At 42.5% G+C, this 24,625-nt stretch overlaps 1 long non-coding RNA gene across 1 annotated transcript in view; it reads right to left on the bottom strand.

The window, feature by feature from the left end:
* Positions 1-528: 528 nt before the first annotated feature.
* Positions 529-24,625, bottom strand: part of LOC112959420 — a 31,898-nt gene continuing 7,801 nt past the window's right edge. The window contains exon 2 of the long non-coding RNA XR_003251614.1: positions 529-618. This is a non-coding gene — a long non-coding RNA (uncharacterized LOC112959420). The remainder of the gene's footprint in view (positions 619-24,625) is intronic.

The raw sequence follows: 24,625 nt of genomic DNA, 5'->3' as shown, positions 1-24,625 counted from the left end.
AGAAGCTGCATAGTGTATGACCCTGTGCCCATGACAGTGGAAGACCCTTGCACAAAACGGGCAATTCAAAGTCTATTTTAACTGAATGACTGAATGAGGAAAAGCAATCTTGGGACCACAGTGAGAAAAATTTAGAAAGGTCTTCCCTTCCAGAGGCTAGAGGCTAGTAAAGAAACAAATGTTCTTGAACATGAGGAAACCTCATTAGGGAGGGAATGAGAAAAACATCTACGTACCTGCTGGACAAGTGCACCACTGCACACTGGGAAAGTACTGGGAGAAGGGGGAAATATCCTTCAGCTGAGTGTAGCAAGTTTTTATCCTGGAAAATGATGGCAGAAGTATTCCAGTGAGGATGGCAAGTGTCTGGTTAGCGGTAATCCTCCAAGAACAGAGAGGCTCCCTTCCCAAACAACATACAAGTCAACCAAGATGAAACAAAAGGTAAGGAAGATGGTAGTCATTTCCAGAGGCTTCTATCCAGGGCTCACGTCCTCCAGAGGTCTTTGCGGTTTTTACATCCTGCAGTCCTGAAAATCCTCGGAAGCCATGGGAAGGAACAGGCTGCTGGGCTCTCCAAACATTGCTCCATGATGGCAAAGAGAGTGGGAACAGGACCTTAGGAGAGAGGAAAGGGGCAGGCTGTTACACAGTAGTCCTGGCGAGAGCCAACTGTGAGGACTCTTCCCACACCAGGCAAGATTTCTTCCCATAAATAAACCTCTGGAGCAGTCAACCACTGCTCCAAAGAGGAGTCAAGGAAGCAAAGGATGGAAGGGCTGGTAAAGACATAGGTCAGTGGGACTACCTGCTAGAGCCCGTGGCTTGTAGCAGCGACGCTTAGGCCAAAGTGGTGAAAGTGTCCCAATACGCCAGCTCCGCGCTAGCGCTGACATCTCAGAAACACTCAAACCATATTTGCAGTTCCACGTACACCTCCTACACCTGTGTTCAAACCAAATAAAAACCTCCTGGGACAGTGTCTCAAAAATTCCCATGGGATTAGTCATAAAGATTCCAATTGTTTGATCTGTATAAAGCCATTGGTATGAGAGTTTTATTGTTCTTTTTTTTTTCATTTTTTCTCCCCAATCTGATCTTACTAATTGCACTGAGAAGAAAGTCACTGCGTTTTTTGTTTGTTATTTTAAGATACGAGAACTATTGCACAAACATACCCGATTGCTACGTCCGGAAATAAAGCACAGCAAGCAGTGAAAGGAAACTCAAATAACTCCTTGCCCGGTGCTGCTTTCTAGTTCATTTGTAATAAAAACTGCAGGGAGCAGCTGAGAGCCAAAAGTTTTTTTTTTTTTTTTTTTTTTTGCTTTGCTTTAGGTCCTGCAGCACAGGAAGGTGATATCATTGTGTAACGTAACCAAGCAAGTGAGTAATGAAAGTGCACGCAAATACATTAAATAGCACAGGGTTAAATAAAAGGTGTGATAATCATTTGTTTTGCTAATTGTGTCAATAATATCCTATCTGTCCTCAAACAGCTGAAACGTCATCAGATATGAAAAATATAGAAARAAAGTGAACAACTAATACACGAAAAAACAGAGACCCATATGTTTTCCCCAGAAACTCTCTGCAAAGCCTTGTTGTGGGAAAGCACGTAGTTATTTAACATAAARGTTAAAATTCAACATTGATCTATATTTAAGTCATCCCAAGTGCGGAACCTGCCTTGAATCAAAACTTAATCCTTGCTAGGGAAAACAAGAAAAACTGTCTTCTCTCAAGTGAAGATGCAGGTGCAACCAAGCTGGAGAGGCCCAGGCTAACCTGGCTTGCCATTGCCAACAGTGAGACTAAAATCTGGTGAATTCCTAACATATTTTGGTTGTTGGCTACAAAACATCAGATACCAACAGTATAAGGCAATTCAAAGTCTTTGCAGACATTAGCAAATCAAGTTAAACTTCAGACCTACAGCCTAACTTGCTCTGCTAATTTAAGGTAAAAGAATGTCAAGTGCCTTGYCCTTGCTTATGGTTTTTTTCTTGTAACAGATACTCCCTGACCTGCTCCCAGTTAYGTGAAGCCAAGTTTGAGAAGGTCTGATCAAAACACCAAGCTGATGAAAAAAAATCTGGAAAAAAGACTTGAGTCTCCCAAAATAACTCCCCTCCCGCCAATTATACAGTGACCCTCAGCAACTTTGATGAATAGATGATACTCAAAATGTCTGTAAAACAGTTCTCCACTGAAGGAGCACCTATCTGAAATCCTTGAATTAACAGTTTTCTTTATAAATCAATTACCTGTAAAATACGAGCACGCACTCAGACACAAAATCTTCGTCATGGGCAAAATTAGACTGGAAAGGACAGAAAGAAAGAAAAAAAAAGGACTTGCATTACATATCTGCCCCCTCTCTACGTCCAACACAACACTGTACCTGGAATACTAGGGTTTTTCCAAGCTCCACTATGGATATGTCAATATGCACTTTGCCCACTTCTCCTGGGAGACAAGCCTAACAGTTCTCACCATCACATGAACAAAAAACGACATTTACTTCCTATTACTTCTCAACCTCCACGCAGATTTCTTCCACTATTTGCTTTCCTTTAAAATTTTGCATGACAGCAAGACCAAAGGCTATGGAAGATATCAGAGATATAGGAAGCTGCGTGTTTTTACACAGGCATTCTAGTGGTTATGAGGATCAGACAACCTATGACAGATAACTAATGTTCATTTTAGCTCACTTCCTTCGTGGTACTGAGCAGGTAACATCATATCCATTGCTAGGCTGTAAGGAAAAGGTGACATGTGCCACCCCGTGCCACTAGCTCTACCTCCCTGCTTGAGCAAGAAGGTTGGACTAGATGATCTCTAGAGGTCCCTTCCAACCTTAACCATTCTGTGATTCTGTGATAAAAGTTTAATCTTTTCTGCTCAGGAAAGAGATTCAAAACATCCCACTTTGAAAGTTTGCCTTAATATGCCCTAGATGTGTAGGACTAGGACTAGGCACACCCTGAAATTTCTATCTCCTGCTCCAGTATTTCTTCCTCTTTCAGCGTCTCATAAAAAGCAGAGGGTCTTGTGGTCTGGCTCAGAGTACTGCCTAACACAAATGATTTGTCCCAGGGACTTCCCACAGGTCCCATCAGGACTCAGCAAGGTGCAGCTCAATCACACGCATGAGGAAAGGTGCAGCAACAAGCGGACATCTGACTCCAAGGAAGAAAGATATCAGCCTCAGAGCAGAGAGCAGCACTCAGGCCACAGCTCTGTCTGCAGGGCAGCAGGAACAACTCACATGAACTGAAGGAAAACAACAGCAAGCTCAGCATGCCCCACTATGGAGAGTAGCCAGGACAGCCCGAGATGATTAACGGCCACACGAAAAAAGTTAGAGAGACTCGTCGCTAATTAGTTGAGAAATACAAGGAAGAACAGAAAAGGAGTCCCACCTGTTAAATATTTACTGTTAAAGAGTCCCAAGTGCAATATTGTGTTTTTAAAAACAGTGGGTTTTTTTGTGCCTGTATTTTTATTTTAAGGAAAAGGCTTTTTTTTTTCCATTTCAGCCTGTTCACGGCAGCTAAGCCACATGAGTTAAGTGCAGTAAGGGACCTGTTAAACTTCACTATCCACTGTGGTAAACTGGAGCTGTTATTTTATTATGGATGAGAATACAAATGAGGGTGTTTGTCTCTTACTCTCTAAGCACCAGGACACTGAGACAATGTTACAGAACTCACTGACTTTAAAATTCCTAAAAACAGAAGGCAATTCCCCAAAATGTTTTAATTGCATCACCAGACAGAAACACATTTACAGGTGCAAAGACTGGTTATCAAAGTCCTGTTACTCAGTAGAGGAAATTATTAAAAGAAAAAGATGTCTCTTTTGTATAAGTTCTCCAGCATCCTTTGAATGAATGGGTTCAAGTATATTCCTGAAAAGTCAGCAACACTTGAAATGAGATTTCACCAAGTTGATGAACTGATCTAAGAGTTGGCATCAAAACATCAAGTCCTTCCCTCTTTTCCTCCTTTATCTCTCCCTACCTCTGCCGAGGCTGCCTCAAGCATTGCCTCAACTAATTCAGGTCCCTGTTATGGATAACCATGCCAAAAGGAAGAATATTTTTCTCCTTGTTTACTGAACCAAATCAGTATCAGCATCAGTGGAAGGAAGACTGCAAGATCAAAGCTCAGATCGTGCCTCTCAACAGCATTCAGAGARTGAACCGGTTGGGTTCACCCAGGGTGAACCATCACTGCAGCCTCACCTCAGAAGTTACCACCCTGTTCTTAAACACATACTTTTAAAAGATTGGACTTTTGTATAGAAATGAGTGTTATAAAACGACCATTTTTCAGGTTGGTAAGGATTTGGTAAGGAAGCATAGTTGTTTATTTTATAGAGCCATTGAAGGACACCGATAACAGTATCTTCTACTATACTGCTCATCTGAACATCATACTTACATCCGTATAACACAGAAATCACACACACACACACACACACACACACACACACACACACACACACATCCTTAAAATATCTCTTTTTCTTTCTCAAAATTTAAAGGCTTCTGCTCCTTCTCCTCCTCACTCAGCAATGCCAATTCTTGAGTGACTTCACTTAGCCATCAGCTGAAGCCTAAGTGCTGGACATTCACTTTACTGACATTGCATACTTTCCTCTCTTCATTTATGCCCCTGCCTTGTAGATCAGTGTGAAATACAATACAGAGGCAATGACTATGTATCACATCCCACCTTACCATTTTTTTTCCAGAAAGTCACTTTCTTTCTTTGAACTCCAACCAAAGAGGCTTCAAGGAGAAAGATAAGCCTGGAAAAAAATAGTTCACAAATTGAGATCTCCCGTCTATAGTCTGCCCAAAGTCAAGTTGTTTGGTGAAACACAAATAGCAATAGAAAAGCACTTCTGAAAATATTAGTTTCAAAAGGCAGTGCACTTTTTAAAATGTAAGTCTAAATATCCCATTTAAAGGATATTAAGGGATCCCTCTCATATCCTTCTTCCTATTCAGAACTTTTCACCCACACTGTATATGGATCTGCCACCAACCTGCCTCAAGATAGCAGACAACAGAACGAAGACCAAAAAAAAAAGTGGTTTTTTTGTTGTTGTTGTTGTTCTTTTTTTACAGTCTAAGCTCTCATACAAAATGCAGGTCATGACCACACTAAATTAAAAAGCACATTCTCCTTCTAAAAGTATTTGTGTCTACATAAAATGAGTAACACGCACACACAAAAAAAGATAATACTATTTAAAACACTGCTGATTACAAGAGCTCTTCTAATCCTTAAAGGTTTTGAACACAGAAAGCAAAATTTATGTAAATGACCTGCAATTCGAGATTCTAAGCATCTAACGGCAACTTGGATCATTCTTAATGTAAGATTTAATAAAGTTTTTTGCTCCATCTGCACAGCTGATACTTGTATAAAGAGAAATATCTTTGGATGGTCCGTAATGGGGAGAAGGAAGATAGATTTCTCTAATAGGGAAGAGACTACTGCACATAAGAGACCAAAGGAATTCCCTAATAGGGGAGAGACTACTGCACATAAGAGACCAAAGAAATAAGCTGTAGGTTAAAATACTGTTTTTTTTTTTTTTTTATAGTATTTAAAGAAAGAGTGCTGCTGCACCAGTACCAGGGGAGAAAAAAAAAATTTTTGATTTGGTGTTCTCAAAATCATGTCTAATATGGAAAACAGTATTTCATATATCCTTCGGTTTGTAAAGCATGTCTTACAGTAAAGTAGAGAATGTCATTCTCTRGAGACACTGAACTGCTTGGTATGGGAAAACTAAAGTTCACAAGGACACGAGTCCTTCAAAAATGACAATTTCAGCCCTGAGCCACTTCTGGCTCAGACACAGGTCCCATATTCTGCTGAAGAATGACGTAGCCTGCATGCTTCTTGGGTAGGAATACACACAGGACTGCAATTTTATCTCTCTTGTAATAAAATCTTCAGCTGGGTATGTGCATGAACTGGAGAGCTGCAACCCACTATTGCTCTCTCCAGCCTTCATGCAGAAGCAAATATCATTTTACAGAGTGCTCTGGGATGCACTGGTGATTACAGCTCCCCATTGCTCCAAGGAGACATTGCTGCCCACTGGATCTGCAGGGGGGAAATCAGACTGGCGCCACGTGCTCTAGGCGACCCTGCGTGAGCAGGGGGGTTGGACTCGATGACCTCTGAGGTCCCTTCCAACCTTYGGCATTCTATGATTCTATGATTCTATGATCTAGTGAAGAGAGAAATAAAGCAGATGAAAGCAACTTGCACATCCTGCTCTCTCGGAGTGAGACTGTGGATTCCCATTTTAAAGCTCTTCTACAGAAAAGTGGATCTTCAGTCTGAGCTTGGAGARAAAAATCGTGCTCTTTCCAGCAGCAGAGGAAATGGATATTTTCCTTGTTTGCTCTCTTTTTTGAATTTTCTCATTCAAATCAATAGTCTCTATCCATCAACCTCAACTGCTAAAACAAAAGTCAAGATGGTGCATAAAAACGACTGGCAGGATCCTGCAGCTGGCAGGAGGAAGGGCCTTTTCTGACAGTTTTGTTAAGTGAAACACATCAGTACAAGCAGAATGTGTTTTCTCCTATGCACACATGGTACTCAGCCATGGTGCAAAAGTAACTGCAAATTTTTCAGCCTTTTCTTTAGCACAAGAGGTGTTTTACATTTCTCTTCTTCCCTCAMCCCAGGCTCTTCTGCTTTGCTCTACTAGTGAGGAAGGAGGAACAAATACAGACCTCACCAAAACCCAACTACAATGTGATAGGCAAGTCAGTGCTCAAGTGCCTTGCTGCTCATTTTCTGTGCCTCACCGAGTTCAATCCATCACATTGTTTATTTTAGGACGAATGAGAGTCAGCAAATGCTTTTTGTAACACCTCTCCGAAAACATGCCAGGGAGAGCAGTGCCAGTGCAGGCTGAGCAGGGACAAGGAGAGCAGTGTTGAACAGGAGGCATTCCTTATCCTTCCTCAGTCCAGCCTAGAAAACCTCAAACTTTGTGTGTGAATTTTCTTCCACCCTTCAGATTCTTTGTCATTGTATCTGCACARTCAAGAAATCATGACATAGGGCAACCACATTTGAGGGTCATGGATCTACATCTCAACTCAGCTTTAACTAATTAATGACATGGATGCACCTCGCTAGGGCTTTTCCCAGTTGAAAACACGGTGATGATACTGTAAGTTCATCCCACTAAGAGCATCTGACACCCGATCGGAGTCCCAAGCAGCTCTGTTCTTTGGACTTCAGATAGAAGCAAAGCCTTTCTGACAAGAGCCTGGTCTAAAGGAAATATTGGGTGGGAGCAGGATCTCCCTGCTACGGTTACTCTTGTTCTTTGATCTGAGCCTGATCTTGCAGACTTCCAGGACCATGGATTTTGTGTATCCCCAGAGATTCCAGAATCCCTCTGAACAACATGCTCCAGTGCTTAACCACCTCAACATGAGGAAGCATCTTCTTGYATTCATAAAATTTCCAGTGTTTCAGTTTGTGCCCAAGGTCTCTCATTCTATTACCGAAAACCACTGATAAGACGCTGTCTCTGTGCTCTTGACATTCTTCTATCTGATATTTATACATGTTGATAAGGTCCCCCCAAACCTTCTCCAGGCTGAACAGTTTTTCAGTCTCTTTAGTTCTTTATCTTAGATTGATTCTTTAAGCCTTCAGTGCTCAAATTCAACACTATAACGTCTAAAAACACTTTCAGGATCACATCACTCCAGGAGTTAAGGAGCTATGCTAAAATTGTAAGAGTTGCCAACAGTGACATTAATTAGATCCTAATAAAAAAACAGAAGTTCCTTACTTTTCATCAACACTAAAATCAACCAATTCCAGGCATTTCTTYAGCAGTTAATGGTTGCTTTCATCAACTCCCCATCACCACAGCCTCCTGAAATTCCTTTACTAAACTGATTTGTAGCTTACTCCATTAAACCATCCACACTGACAGTGTGTTTGAACAGCATAAATGTGACTTTAAGAACCTGAGAACAGGTCTCTCTTGTCAGAGCCCAGATGGTAGGCTTGGTCCTGCAGAACACATCAATGCAGCCCAAAAGGCAAAGGCTTGATGGGGGACCCCAGAGCTGTGGCATTTTGGTCCTTGCAGCAGCTGCATCAGGTTGATCAGGTTGAGGTGGTGAGTTGTGACAGCAGCTTGCTGTGTTCCATAAATCAAGGCCTAAGGGCACGAAAATAAATCTGAGGACCTGACTGCCTTGCAACTTTTGACATCAGGTTGCCTCTGATGAGAAGAATCCAGACGTAGTGTCCATGCACACGTAACTCCTGCCACGTGAATCACCCAGCTGAAATGAATGGCGCTACCTACCTCCCTTGAAGTTATTCCCATACAAAAATGCCTTGATGAAACAACTTCGGAGGGTGGAAAAACACATTACAGGAAGTAGGGTTTTTTSGTGTGTATGTGTGAGTAATGCACACCAGCACAAACTAGGAGAGAGAATAGGAGGAGGTGGGCTGCAAGAAGAAAAAAGTCATTTTTAATCAGTTTAAATCACCATTTGCTCGGATAGTGAACCTCAAGCATAATATTTGGCTCCTTTTAAAACTTCATTCTCAGTGGCTGCCTCCTCCAAGACCGGGGTAGGAATTCGGCAGCAATTACTTTCTCTGTGCACTGTCACACTTGGCTTGACGTCCAAGCTGTAACCTCGGCGCACACCCTCACTCGCTGCTGCACACGAGCGGAGCCCCATGGGCTTCCAATTGGCACAGGCTTCAGCAAAGGCAACTGAGGTGAAGATTTCAAAACATCGCTGGGAATAGCAACGCAGAGTCCTCTTGGCAGATCAGGCTCTATCTCCCTGCTACTTTTTTAACTCCCATTTATTAAGGGCACACATTCAATATTCTGTAAATAATAACAGAGAGTGTTTTCACTTAAAACCAAAGCCCAGGGAATAGTTTGACTCTTTGCACCAATCATTGGCAAATCCAAATAAAAGCCTACCCACTTCCACATGCGTCTTCAACGCGTAGTTCAGTGAAGGCAATGGGCACTAGATCAGAATCTTCTTGAGGTGAAAGAAAATATTATTATTAGGAAAGATTTCATAACAGTGAAGGATTAGGCTTCATCCAAACACAGAGGTTGCATCAGTTTAACTAAATGCATCATGTATTTTTTTTCTGCACCAGTACATTATATTATGAATCTATAGCTTCATAACAGTTCTTTTGTTTGTTTGCTTGTTTGCTTTCTTCTAATACCCCAAAGGGAAACCCTCTTCTGCTTGGAAACTATGGCAGAGCGCTATCATTCCCTGCCATGTATCAAGATTTTAATCCTACTCACTGAAGCCAATAGCTGTCCCCTGTCTGCTTTCTCCCGTGTCACATCTGTCTTTTGTCAGGATTTCTGCAGCCACATCAAGCGGAGGAAAAAACAAAACAAAACAAAACAAAAAAAAACACAGAAAAACAAAACCCTGCAAACACGTCTGACTCCTGTGTAACCCTCCTTGTGTTTGCGAAATAAATATACTGTCCAATACCAGCTCAGAGCTCCAGGGTACCAGCTGTTTGCTCCTCATCCCCGGAGCTGGCTCCCATCACTCCTGCACTATATATAAACAGAGCAGCAGTGAAGCTCCAGTTTAGCTGAATGGATATGCTATTCTTGTTGAGAGTTCAGTCATTTTGATTTGTGAATGCACACACAAAAGCATCTGAATTTCCTGCAATTCAGACAGTAGGTTTTTTTTTTCAAAATTTCTTCCAAGACTGGTGATCTACTGAGCTTCTTCTGACCCATTTGTCTGTGTTACTACCACTTTTATTTTTACAGTGTCACAGTCTTTGCTCTTAAAAGCTTAATGTCTACATTTTTTTTAAGATTTTGCTTCTTAAATGAATTCCATGTATTGATGTTAGGACTAGAATGAAGAGGGAAATAAATAAAAAGTGGTAGGGTTATCTTATTACTACATTAGCATCTAAAGGCATCAAATGAAATCCTAGCCATATAAAACAATTTGTAGTACATACTTAAATACATAAATACGTTCTTTAATTGCATTTCTAAGACCTGATCCATGAATGTCACACAACTTGCAATCCAAACAGTCTTATCATCCAAATGACGATACACTGAGCGAAGTGATGATACCAAACTGGGACGAGTAGCTGATAGCCCTGAGGGCTGTGCTGCCATCCAGAGGGACCTGGACAGACTGGAGGACTGGGCGGTGAGAAACCTCATGAAGTTCAACAAGGGCAAGTGCAGGGTCCTGCACTTGGGGAGGAATAACTCCAGACACCAGTACAGATTAGGGGTGGACCTGCTGGAGAGCAGCCCCGCAGAGAGGGACCTTGGTGTCATGGTGGATGACAAGATGACCATGAGGCAGCAGTGTGCCCTGGTGGCCAAGAAGGCTGATGGGATCCTGGGGTGCATTAAGAARAGCATCTCCAGCAGGTCAAGGGAGGTGACCGTCCCCCTATACACAGCCCTGGTGAGGCCACATCTGGAGACTGTGTCCAGCTCCGGGCTCCCCAGTACAAGAGGGATGCGGAGCTGCTGGAGAGAGTCCAACGCAGGGCTACAAGGATGATCAGGGGCCTGGAATGAGGCCCCTGATGAGCAAAGGCTGAGAGAGCTGGGTCTGTTCAGCCTGGAGAAGAGAAGGCTGAAGGGGGACCTGATCAGTGTCTATAAATACAAGGGAGGGAGGGAGGAGGAGGGGGCCACTGATAGGAACAGAGAAAATGGCCACAAACTGAAGCATAGGAAGTTCCACAGGAACTTAAGGAGAAATTTCTTAACAGTGAGGGTGACAGACCACGGGAACAGGCTGCTCAGAGAGGTTGTGGAATCTCTTTCCCTGGAGACCTTTAAAACCCACTTGGACGCAGCCCTGTCCCCCGTGCTCTAGGTGACCCTGCATGTACAGGGGGATTGGAGTAGATGATCTCTGGAGGCCCCTTCCAACCTTAGCCATTCCATGATTCTATGATTCTATGACAGGTGAAATGTTCACTCTGCCTACTTTTAGTCAGGTATCACTGTCCCTTTTACTACTTGTCACTGCCCTTATACTGGAAACAGAGTCTCTGCACCTCTCCCAAGGAGTGAATCCCCCCAGGGCTCTTTGATTTGCTTCAGAAAAGGGAAAAATCAGTAAGTCAGATGAAGCTGTTTAAGAAAGCAATTTGAGCTAAGTAGGCTTGGAGGCTGAATGTCATGAGTCTCCTGCCATTCACCAACAGCTCCCCACCTAGCTGGTGGCTTCCCTCTGGCTAGCACATGCCTACAGGTTTACAGTCCTATGGGGGAGAAAAGTACCCAGCTTGTGCCTGCCAAAACATGCATGTGTAAAGTCACATGYTGTGTCTTACCTACTACACAAATACCTTAACATCAAGAGCAGGTCCACCTATCATCACCCTGTGGAGATATCTCAATCACTCCACCCACAACAGTTCTCAAGCTTTCAAGGGGTAATTTTCTCTCCCTTCATTTCCAAGATCTGCATATGAACAAGATCAGTCTCTCTTAAGCATCAGGCTTATTCCTGCCCCTCACCCTTGCTAGGAGCAAATCCTGGCCCCATTTAGGCTTTGCTATTGACTTCAGCAAAGACAGGATTTCACTCTCATGGTCATAATCTTCTCTCAGAACACAGCAGGCAAATAGACRATCTGCTTTCATGCAGATGCCCTTCTTTTATCACTGAGAATGGGAAGAGATTATCACAGGCAGATACAACCTTTCCTAAAGCAAAGCAATGGTAGCTACAATCCATAAACGGGTAATTCAACTCACAGAGATTTGGAGGCTATTTGGCTGAAATATCTGACATTACTTTCTCCTACAGGCCACTCAGCTCCAGAAACTCTCCTTGTCAATTGGCTGGAACACATTCCTCTCCAGGGCAATATCAGAGCACTGTCAGTTGCCTTTCCAGACAGCTTTCCCAGTTCATACAAGACAGCAAATTCAAAAGTGATAAAAGAAAATATTCTTCCCTAACCAGACTGTGGGTCTAACTATCTGATGAGAGAAGTTCCTGGGGTTAAAGAAGAARATAAAAAAGGAAGGAAGGAGTGGGCATTTATATGCATATCAAGAATATTGTAATAAACGGCTTAGTGATAATTGAACTTCACAATTCAGGGCTGACTATTAGTAAGAAAAAAAAAGTATAGCAGATGAAATTTACTGAGTCTCTTCTTAAGAAGATGACACTGCTTGCCCTTCTCTGACCCATCTGCTGCTACTTTTTCATGGAGGTGGAAGGTCAGACCAGGCGCCTCAGTGGCTGAACACAGCAAAACTCATGTTCCTACATACCTAGACACCAACTTGTGCTCCTGCTGACCACCTGGAACACAGCTTTTCAAAAATTTGCCTGGTGACCCCAGAAGAGCGATGTCACACCAAAGTTTCCAGATCCAAGTCACTGGCTGGCTGATGGGCTCTGAGCAACAATGGAGATGCTACCTCAGCCCAGATGTCTGAAGACATTGTGGCTGTGGTCCCAAGAGGCCTCAGCCCCTGCTGGGTGCCTCTTCCCAGCACACTGTCACCTACATGACTGGGGACATCCAGGACCCAAGCCCAACCCCTAGCCCCAGGGTGATCCCATAGAAAGGGAGCCCCAGGGCAGCAAACTCCCATTTCTATAGCTGCCCTGAGCCTACCCCTGCCCTGTGTCCTCCTGCCATTAACTTTGAGCAACCCCATCCCTCCTGACATTAACTCTGAGCAATGCAGTCCTCATGTCATGGGGATGTGACAACCTGGGAAATCTGATGGGGTAACCCTCAGGTTGGAAATGCACCAAMTCCTGAGAAATCTGTCCAAAACTGCCATTAAGAAGGATGTTTGGAGTCCAAACAGAGGTAGATTCAGTGAAAATATTCTCTGTCTTCTACTCTGGACCAGGCTTTTCATGCAGACCATAAAAACAAGCAGAGCTCTCTGTCGTGTCCTCCCTGGTGCGCCCAGGCAGTTCCTCCAGCCCCCATGTCCTGGGCATCCATAGAATCATAGAACCATTATGGTTGGAAAAGACTTTCAAGATTATCGAGTCCAACCATAAGCCCTTCAACACCATACCTGCTAAACCATGTCCCTGGGCTCCAAGAGTCCAGGTCCAGCCACACAAACAAGTCTTTCTCTTTTCAATGAAGCCTGTGTGCTCATTTCTAGCTCTGCCATCCAGCAGGATGGACTTCTGAGGTATCAGAAGCACTGCAGCCAGCCAGTGAGATGTCAGAAAAATTTAAAAACCAAAGTTATGTTAGCTGTTTATTCGTTAAATTTTCACTTTAGGTCTGTTCTATCTAGGTTTATTTCAATGGCATTTTCTTTGCCATTTATCTAATTCCTCCTACACCCCTTTAAAGCTATCCAAGCACCAGCATTATTCACCTGTCATTATAACAAAGATATAGCCATGCTGATAATAAAAAAGTATCCAAACTATTTTTTTCTGTTAAAAAAATTGATATATCAGAAAAAAAAAAATGAAAAAACAATGTCACACAATACAGCAAGAGGCCTGAAGTCATAATACTGGCAGAAGAGTCAATACTCTTTAGAAATACACTGTCAGAAAGACTGCAGAAAAATCCTGGAAGATATCAATATTCTTCCTATCTCAAAAGCAGTATAGATGAACAAAGCCAATGAAAATGACCTAGAAATACATATTGGGAATTAGAGTGCCTTGGCCTTGATGTTGATCTTGAAATAATCTGGCCCAAGCTCAAGAATAATTTTTACTATTTATTTTTAAGATGCATTACCTTCAAACCTTTAGATCTGTCCTTTAAATTGTTGGATACATTAGATATTTTCAGTTGAGTGGAAAAAATGGAAAAAGTAAGATCTGTGAAGTCACATTAATTAGGAGAGACTTGTCAAGCAATGATATCTCACTCAGTCCTTTCCAAAGAAAGAGGTGCTCATTTTATAGCAGGTGCAGGTTTCCCAATATCAAAAACCAAGACATGCATCATGTCAATACCCAGATATGCCAAAGCCAGCCTGAATTTTTCCACAGCTACACTATTTTTTTGTCCTTGAGCTGATAAAGTCTAAATTAGCTAGTAACTTGTTCCCACCGAAATGGGCTGGAGTCAAACTCGAGTAGGAACAAAGTATACTAAAGACTACATTTTCTCAGGGCTAAGTTAATCCACTTGATGCTTGTGGCTTGTTGCGAGCAAGAAACAGTATTTTCAGCAACTCAGAGCATATGCTTATTTTACTCGTGGAGTTCAGACTGTTCTCAGGCAGGTTTGGGGAGCATCACACGGTCACTGTGCACCTCCACAACTCTTGTGCCTACACTACCGTTAGTCAGGACTGGAAAAAGAGGGCAATTGCTCTTTTCCTTCTAACCAAAAGAGTTGCACTGGTACAGACCCACATGAATGCAGTCAAGCCAATACGACAGCATTATCTTTTCCTTTCGTTTCACTAGTGTTCACATTGGCATAAAGTCCGGCCACTGAAGACAGTGCTAAGACAGTAYAGGCTCTGTGGGATATGGAGGAAAGAGTAGGAGCCCATTCTCCTCTGACCACTAATGCAGCAGAACAGAGCAGTATAAGTAGCACACTGTGCCACTTGTGGGGAGCCGGGGGATTAGAAACCTTGTGATCCTCAACTGCCGTAAGACCTTCACTTCCTGTGACCCTCTTCCTYACTACGTCCCCACAGATACAGACCTTTAATAAAACCATGAAATTGTCTTCTAAATCCAAACCCACAAGTATCCCCATGACAAACATATCCCGGAAGCCTGCAACAGTTTACTGTATGTTATTTTAAGTAGTTTGGTTGCATTTGGTTTCATTAAGTCCTATTTATCTGTATGCCCTGAAGCATCTTAGGCAGAAATACCTAAACATTCTAGCTCTACACACGTAAAGGAACCAGGAATAACTCTGAAGACTCTAAACTATCCAGAGAGCATGTGATAAGCCTTCCTGTGAAAGCGATGCTTCTTAAATATAGTAACACAGGAATCACCAGATTGGATCAAAACCAACCACAACTTTTGCTCAGCATCCGGTCTCCAACCTCAGATGCTGTGGAGAACAGACCCACACAATGGGCAAGCAACAGTAGATCCTCCACCTCTCGCCCACCCAGGGGTCTCAGTGGACACAAATGGTTGCTGCATTCTCTAGCTGAACTCATCAGTTTAAAATAATACATCAGCTTGAATGTATAGCAGCTGAAGAGCTGACACAGTTCCCCTTTTGTAACCCATCACAGGCACAGCAGCCTCCAGGAAGCAGAGCAGACAGCTGACAGAGATAACAAAATAAACCACTGTGGGCACTCTTCAGGGAGAGCACCTGCCAGAACCACAACAGGTCCAGTCAATGACAGGGTCACTATTTATATCAACTATGTTTTTTGGTTTTGTTTTTAATATATAGATTTATTTTCTCTCATATACAGTTTTCTTACTACCCACTGCTCTCTACTTCATCCCTCTTCCCTGATGGCACCACAGAACTCATAACATTAACTCATTTCAGGTGACTTTGATATGGCTAGTTACAAGGCATGACAATTCACAAGCTCCTTCACCTGAAGTTCTCCATCCTCACCCCCTGAACAAAGCCCAGGAGAAGGGCTGTGTGGGTGGCTGGCGCTACAAGTGTTCTGGTCACCCCAGCTGAACCTCCTTCTAGTCCAAACCTTGTTCAGTAACCAGAGCAACACAACACGTGTGCTCTCCTGATCTGCACTGCAGACTCCATGATTTAGTAGCTCAGGTATTGCTCTACGGATATTAATTCCCRTACATCTTGTACTGACAACCCTTCAACAAGGCAGAGCTATCCAGTGACCTGGGAAGCACTTCGGTGCAAAYGGATTCTGCATTCTAGTAAGTGGCAGTACATCTGGTTTCAGTGAGTTACCAAGGCAAACCACCCGGTCTTGAGAATGGTCCTTCCCACTGCCAAGACTGAGAAATAATAAAAGTTGGAAGAGGAAATAAGGAATGAAACAAAACAAAAAGAACACCCACAACATCACATTGCAGCTTATTTAYTGTTTTAAACAGCTGCAGCAGAAATTCTGCTTTTGTTTTTGCTGGATTTTCTCTTTTTTTTTCCTTCCCCCGCACACAAATGAAAACAAGCATGGAAAGTAAGGGCCCTGTCAGGGTCTATTTTGTCCTGATAGCTCATTTCTAAGGCCCTGCCAGGGAGACAGACCTCAATTACAACTACCACCAGCATAGCTGAACAGATACACTCTTACCAGCGATAAAGCCCTTATTTACAGCAGAGTTCACCCCTCTTTCAAGCTGCACTGCTGCAAAAAGCATCTTTGTCTATGTATAGTAAGGGCGTACTGACTTCATTACATGAGTTGCAATAAATCAACAGTGCAGAGGAGGCCTTCTTGAAAGCCCAGTGRACCATGGCACTGTCTAAAAGCTTCTCTGCTTCACTTCAGCTTCTGCAATACCCATTAAAAAGACACAAATGGTTTATACAAAGAACTAAAGCATCTGTCAATCTCCAGTAAACTGAAGTACAAATTTCATTTTACCACCAAAAAGCCTTTTCCTACAAACAATAATGTTACAGACTTACATGAATACATACCTTCCTAGTCATCAAAAGTCAACATAAACAGCTTCTTTTGTGCTCTTTCTAAAAGTGTTGGTCCTTTTAAATACTGTATACTTTTCCACAAAGATTCCAGGTTTGGAGCTTGCTTCCAGAGTTAGACATAGGCCAAAAGTGAGGGCTGCAGCATGACCAGTTTTAAGATGCATCTTAATACATTTACTAATGAGATTATAGCCTTTGGCTGCTCATAAGATAAGGAAAGAGACTTGATGATTGTTACACACTTTTAAGTTCCTCCTCTCATTAGTGGCATCTCGTAGTTTCTTGTCATCCTGCATCACCTGTAACTCCACAATTTTTACAAGTAACCACTGTGGTAGGAATTGTMTGAACATATAATAGGATATTCTGGGAATCCAGAGATTTAAAAGGCTATGGTGGAAAGAAAGAAATACTATTTACCTAATTTTACAGATGCAGAAATCAGGCTTCTACTTCCATAGCACAGAGAATCCTTTTCAGCATTGTACTTAAGATTTACATGAACTAAACAGCAAGTCTAAGATATCAGCAGGAACAAAACACCTACTAACCAGAAGGACACTGACATGTATTGCATGAACTACCCCTCTCCTCTAAGCACACCCCCCAAAACAAGAACACCCAAAGTTTTCACAAGAGACCTTGCTCTTTTTGTCACCCTCCACCATCACTTAAATGACAAGCAAGGCTCCACCACCTCGAGCATATCATCGAATACTCTTCATGAACATAGTGTGATAAATCTCAAATACTCTTTCATATTTTTTTATATGTAAAAAGATTATATAAATAATCTTTTGTATTCTGTGATTCTTTTCCATCTGACTATATTTTAAGACAGGGACTGTCCCTACCACCTCCCACTGACTTTACCCAAAGTACATCCATCTCCTTTGGGAGATGGCTTTGGAGATCACTTATAAATAATCTTCTAAGCCATTTGCATTTAGATATTTTGCCTGCATCTTTGACAGGTTTCCAGCTCTTGGAGCTGTGTGTTTAGGTGAAAACAATTTTCACATCCAGCCTTCACAGCTTAAGACTTCTACCTGCAGATTTTCAACAACCAAGTCTTCGTTCTAAGCGTGTATAAGCAGCCTTGCCAAAGAGTCTATTTCCACCTGGACGTCCCCAGTGGCTTAGATACAACTACCAGGATATATAAACCAATTCATTTCTTGTATTCCACTGCCTTCTAATTCAATGTTTGATATGGGAGTTGTGGGGGCTTCCATTAGATCAGTAGGTTTCAAATGAGATAGTCAATCCCCATCTCTCCACCGTACTGGGAAATCAATGCCAGTACTTATGTTTCTGCACATGGGACTCAACTTGGAGCTCTGCACTTACCTTCTAACTCACAACCAAGGGTGCAGGAGCACTCTGAAGGCATGGAAATGCCTGTAAATAGATATGGGATAGATCATGATCTTTACTTGGAAAAAAATAATCTAATTGGCAGCAAGGACACAGGGCAAAAGAAAACCCAAGCAGAGAAAAAGTCATCCAGCCTCCAGAAGTGACTGGCAAAATCAACCAAAAACAAATCCTAGGGCATTCCAGACACATCAACATCAAGTACACTCTCAATACCACTATTTGGAAACAGTGAGAGTTCTACCTTTAATTCAGATTAAGGTTGCACCCGTTTTCCCTTTCAAACACAACAAGCCTGAGCTTATTCAGGTCTCTTGTAAAYGCAGAGGCAGGGCAGGCTGTCAAAGGTGCTGACAGTTGGATGTCAATCACACCAGCGAAGAGCATAAACCCTTGGAAGGGCTCTGCCATCAGCAAAAACTCATCTAGCCCATCTCTGTCGAGAGCCTCCCCACTGTTCAAGGCAGGAAAAGGTACAGACATGTACAACCCCAAGCTACTCAGGATGACTTCACATTTGGACAAACATTTGAAAGTGAGGAGTGCTATGAAAGCGTTAAGAATTATGCAAATACAGGGAGAAGAGGAAGCGCTAGCATTTTATAAAAGTTTGCCCTCATTCTATCAAAGCCTCACAGTAATAATGTATTTCTCCAGTAAAGCTGCTGGAACAGTTTCACCTCCTTTAATGCACTAGTATTTAGCCTTTCATACATGCCAAGAGTAAATTAGTATCTATGTTTCATTTAAATTTACTGTAACAGGTATGCGGAAAGAAAATAAGGGGAAAAAAAAAGGGGGAAAAAAAGGAGAAAGAATCCATTCTTCATTTCAAATCTTTGGCTAGGCTCAAAATGAGACATCCCTGGATGGATTTAACCCATTACCAATGTACCTGACCACTCAAATATTAGAGATTACTCTTCTCATAGGTCAGATCACTTATTAAATATGAGTTCTGTAATCTGTTTCAGCAAGCAAGATTGGCCTAAAGAATCTGAACAGGTTGTCTGAGATAACSTGCATCATTTTTGCCTTCAGTAGATTAGGGAGGAACCGCAGTTTAAAAGAGCTCTAGTTGACTCAGAAAGTGTCTGTCCTCAGTCTAGGTCAGCAGAATAGACTAAGAACACTTGCACCAACACCTGCCTTAGTATAAGTCATGTGAATTAAAAGGGAGAAAAAAAAAAGAAAAAGAAAAAAACTCAAGTCAGAAAAGATTTTTCATATAAGGAAATGCTTTAGTATCTTAAAAAAAAAATCCACCTCACTCTTCAATGGCTTACTTTCCCCCTCTGATCTCATGCACAGAAGAAAACACAAAATCCATATCCAGGACTTACAAATTTCCTATCCTCACATACAAAAGCACTTCAGCTTCTTTCCACAGAAACTGAGACATGTCACATTTGTCTTGGCTTGATCTGTACTTAAGATCTGCTAGCAACCTGTAAAATAAGAGAGGGGGCATCAAAAATACATCCAGTGCCCCAATCATTTTCTTTATGCTGAGAAAATGCACCCAATTTGGAAATAGCTCTATGAAGGCTGGGGAGGGCAGAGGAAGGAAACAGGGAGGTTTTTTTGTTTTTTCTTCCCCTCTTTTGCTGAAGAAGCTCATTTCGCTCTGGAAACTGGTTTCAGCTACACCAGCAGAAAAGTCAAACATAGCAGCAGCAGCAACCTCACCTGCTGGTATTTCAGACCACAGAGTCCAAGGTGAAAGCAGTATCGCCCAGATCAGAAGCAGACGAACTCTGCTCACCAGCATTTACACTTATTACCTCACCACAAATGTCATTTCACAGTAAATTTCCCATCCACCCCCCATCCAGAAATGCTGCCTTCCTATAGGTAGAGAGAAAAGTGGAGCTGAGAACTGATCTGGCACAAAATTAGTCTTAAAAAAAAAAAAAGCATAAAACAAACCAAAAAAAAATCTACGAACTTCCAAGTGTCGGCAGTACCCTATCAAACCATTTTTAAGCATAGAAAATACAAGGAGCAGAAAAAATTGGATCAGACATTCCAGGAATCCCTAGCTTCCCAGATCCCTCCAGTTTTTCGATGAAGACAACATAGAAACCTSTAATAATAACAAAGAACAGTATTAGGCAAAAAAGCAGCCCAACACCCCTAACACTTTACCCACTGAAATCTCGCTCCTCTCTTCTGAGTGCATCAGTGTGATAAAAGCTGCTATTTCTGTAAAGTAATCATTAAGCAAACAAGTAACAAGTACCCTAAAATATTTCTACAAGAACGCAGAGGCTAAAACAGCAGCTCTGATTGGTAACATAATTAATGTCACTTGATTACATCATCCAGGAAATTAATCTAATCAGCTAAAATAACGACACGGTCAAGACGTGGCTCCGAGGGGAGAAGCTGCCCTTTCCAAGCAGATTGCTGTGCCACACACTGCACCATGGGGCTCTGCACAAGATTTGGGGCACCATCCGCTGCACCTACCCTGGGCACAGCACCAGTCACAGGGGTTCGGTGCAGTTGCCTTTTTTTTTTTTTTTTTTTTTTTTTTTTGCTTAAACTACTCGTTTTGCACATCTTTGGGGGAGAAGTCCTAATCAAAAGTAATTTAGCACAAAGGGTTTCTCTGGGGAGGTATCACCTCTGGATCGAAGAGGACAGCAAGAATCTCATGAGAGAAGGAAATGGCAACAAATCACCAATCACTTGCCCTTTAAAAACACACACTGTAAAATGAACTGGGGCCATACGACCGGGCAGCTGCAGGACCTGGTCTCAACAGGACGACAGCCACTTTCCATCCATGCAGGTTTGCACCGCTGAGCTTTGGGCACAGGGTGGATACATTACCCTCCTTTCCAGATCATTTCGAGGGGCCCAAAGGAGCAGGTGTTCGGCCCCACTCAGCGCGGCCGCGTGTTTCCCTGATGAAGCATCGGAGAAAGCCCCTCCCGCCGCTTCCCTGCGCATCCGTCAGCGCACGAGAACAACAAATCCCCTCGGGAGCAGCAGGCATTATGACTCAGAACTTTTTTTCCTGTGATTCATTCAGAGCCGTGGCACCAGTTCAGGCTTTTCCCTTTCATCTCAATTGCCTGGAGCGGCACTCTCACTGCTGAGACCTCTTCTTACCCCCATGGAGGTAGCCAGGGTCCAACTGGGAGAGCGTGCATGGGACCTGGCATGTGCCTGGTGCCTGCMGGAGCAAGGTCACACCGAGTGCCAGATCCACCAGGAATTATTGACAGCAAACGAGCCGGCTGATGGCAAACTCCTTGGTGGTGAACCAAGGAGGACCCTGGTGGTGGTGAGATGCCAAGCAAAGGCGATGCCAACACGGGGGCGCAGTGTTGAAGGAAGCGGCACTGGTCTCTCGAGGACCAGAAATGTCAAATTGGGCAGCTCGGGAGCAGAAGCACCACGTCAATGAAGAACKTGGTTGTGATTCTCCCTCCTCCCTCAGACATCGGGGTCAGTGTCATAGACACCTGTAGCGTCACTGTTCCGGCTCACACATGCAGTAGCATTGGCCCCTGCAGCACACTGGGGTCCAGCAGCACTTTGGCTATGTCCTAGTCTACATCTAGCCACAGCCCAGTGGCTTGAAGCCAACTGAGATGAGCAGATGCACCTCTGTGGACACCCTGGTGGTGGCAGGGTCAACCACCTCAGCCTACAGCTGCCCCAAGGCTCCTTTTACTTCACTAGCATATCTTAGAAATATCCTGTGAGAAACAGTGGTTTCTTTGCTTCCATGCCCTACCTGGAAGGGTACTTTGGGACTCTTTTCTGGGAGGCTGGTCTTTACCTCCCAAATTTCTGCAAAGCTGTATAACCTTTGTGAGTGAAATCTCTTCATCTCTTTGGAAGGGACACACTTCCACATCTACAGCAAGTTCAAATGAGCTTCTACATAAACAGGAGAGAGGGCTCGCATACACTTTCTACAGAGATATCCTATTCTGGCTCTTCAAGCCCTGCCTCGTCTCTGATGCCAAAAGAAACTTTACCATAGGGAATGAGACCTTTGGAAGCATCACACTCAGCCTGCCATACCATCTGCAAATTTTAAAGGAAAAGGAATTGTAGTTGCAGGATAGGCTGTTGGAGAGCAGAAAGAGAAAGAGTGTTTTGGGTATTTTGTATGTGTGCTGCACATACCACAAAAAGTGATCCCCACTGGATTTAACGCAGCCAGAAGGCAAGCAGCCTCTCTGCATTTGGGTAATAATAGCAGCAGATAAACTCCACTTTTCAAACAAGGCTAAGACACTAAACAGAACCTCTATGGAGAGATTAGGTAGAATAAAAAAGAAAAGAAATAAAGAAAAAAGAAAACAATAAATCCTTATGTTCTTGGCCATAAACTGATTAGTCACAAAAGCCAGGAAACATTTTTTCCTCTTTTTCCCTGATATCATAGTGCCCTGGGTGCAATGGAGTTTAACAGTTTGCCCAAAGAGCTACAAAATATGGCTTACCTGAAGACCCGCAGCACCTTCTTTGCAGTTTGCTCAGGAAATGACTGTGTTCCCCTGCTCATACACGTGTGGGYTCCCTCCTCTTGCTACCTCACCATTTCCAGACAGACTATGCCAAGGACAGGCAAACAACTTGAGAAGCCAGGTGAAAAAATACACCAAATCTTCTCCAGCATAAGAGGCTGGGCAAGCAGGTCATGAATAAAATAAGAGGAAGGAGAAGATAGCAAAGAAATCATTTCTCCTGGTAAAGATGCATATGAAGAAGCCACAAATGCATTTTCCCCTAGTAAAGCTGCACATAAAGAAGCTACAAAAACATTAAGCCTTTTCCAAGCTCTTTCAGGAAGAATTTTGAGTCTGAAAAGTCAGAAACAAGCATAAGTAAAGGAAGGCAGGGGCATAAAGGAGAACAAAGTGGAGGAGTCTTACCTCWATTAATATTTTGACTTGTCAGTTATTCCTTTTCTACATACTTTAGAGAAAGTCATGATTTCAAATGTAATTTATCATACTTTCAACAAGCCCCTTTGAAGTGCGTGTTCAGATCACCCTACCCAGCATGCAGATACTTCACATTCCTCCTGCACCCTCACATCTCCCAGGGCTGGTGGGACTCGAGACAGCAATGAAACAGAGACCTTCTGCTGCAGCTGCGGAGAAGCATCATTACCCCAAAACACTGCCAAGGCCAGTGAGTCAAGTCTGCATCTTAATGGGGGTTTTATTCCTCTGTTCTAACYCCAAAACTAAAAAAATACTGCCCATTTTACAGTTTTGACTTAAATTAACCAACGTCAGCGGTTAAGCTTTCATTTAAATACATTTCTTKAGAAATAGCTTTCAGGTAAATGACTTTAGACAACTTCAAGCTCTAAATTTACTGTGATTATTAGAATCTATTTAAAGACATTAAAAGCATGAAGCATCAATGAACTTTGCTCTAATTTCCATGAATTAAAAGGTACTGCTTTCTAGTTCTCATGAAACACAAAGACTCTGGAGGTCAACCCAAACCCTATAAATGCACCACAATGTTATGTACTGCAGTAGGTGAGCAAATGGACACAATTTATCTGCACCTTGGAAGCTCTGCTTCCGATGCATGGAAAAAAACATACATATATATATTTAATATAATTTAAATTTAATTTGATTACTTAACAATCCAGTAAAACTAGCTGGTGCAGAGAGACAATCCTTTTCATTTTCACAAGGAAAAGCCTCAAAATTCCAAGAGCTGGGCAGTGAATTGTCCTCTTCTGATAGAGGACAAACAGATAAGTAGGTCAGGATGGGAATTGCTTATGCTAAAGTTAAGTATTTTCAGGGATGTTTAGGAATCTGAGAATTACGTCAGCAAGATTATTATATGACCTCAGCCATACACAATATCTGAATCATATTAGGTCACTGACAGAGAATCACTGCAACATACTGAGCCCGWCCCATTCCACCTTGAGAAGTCTGGCATCTCATAACTGCAGTATTAATTGTCTTACTGCCTGCAAATATTGTCTTAATTGCCATTATAAAACAGCTGCAATACTGCCCCACATCATGGGGACACATTCACACCTAAGGGCATGTTTGTTAATGTTTCCAGTATCCTTGACAGTAAAATAAAAACATTAATCTAAATGACATTGCTGGAAAGGACTCTTGACTGTTTCTAGTCTTTATTTTTTCAAATTTACTTCCTTACCTGGATTACCATGACCCTTACAGAGGTGATGCTAACACCTACAGTTAGTTATCTGTCCAGGAAAAAAAAATATTTCCYCTTTCACAGCCACAGGTTAACGAGGTCAATGGGGAAGACAGGTTTTTAGAGAAGGATGAATACTGACTCCAAAAGGAAAAACAAGAGCTGGGAGAAGACGGACAAGAAGTAACAGATGGAGGAGAGAAGGTAGGTATGAATAAGAATCACACATTCCTCTGACAGACATCTTTCCATTAATGATGAATATCATAATTCCCCTAAATAATGCATGGAAAAAAATTGTTTAATCATTTAAAGGTATCATYAATAATAAATATGTCAGCTTCATATGCCAATATCACTCTTCTACTCTGCTCAGGGACCATTTTGAGGAAAAGATTAAGATC

The sequence above is a fragment of the Nothoprocta perdicaria genome, unplaced genomic scaffold (assembly GCF_003342845.1).
Source record: "Nothoprocta perdicaria isolate Ctin4 unplaced genomic scaffold, notPer1 scaffold_115, whole genome shotgun sequence".
Taxonomy (NCBI): Eukaryota; Metazoa; Chordata; class Aves; order Tinamiformes; family Tinamidae; genus Nothoprocta; species Nothoprocta perdicaria.
The sequence above is the reverse complement of the archived record's forward strand: the minus strand, read 5'-3'. Positions and strand labels throughout refer to the sequence as shown.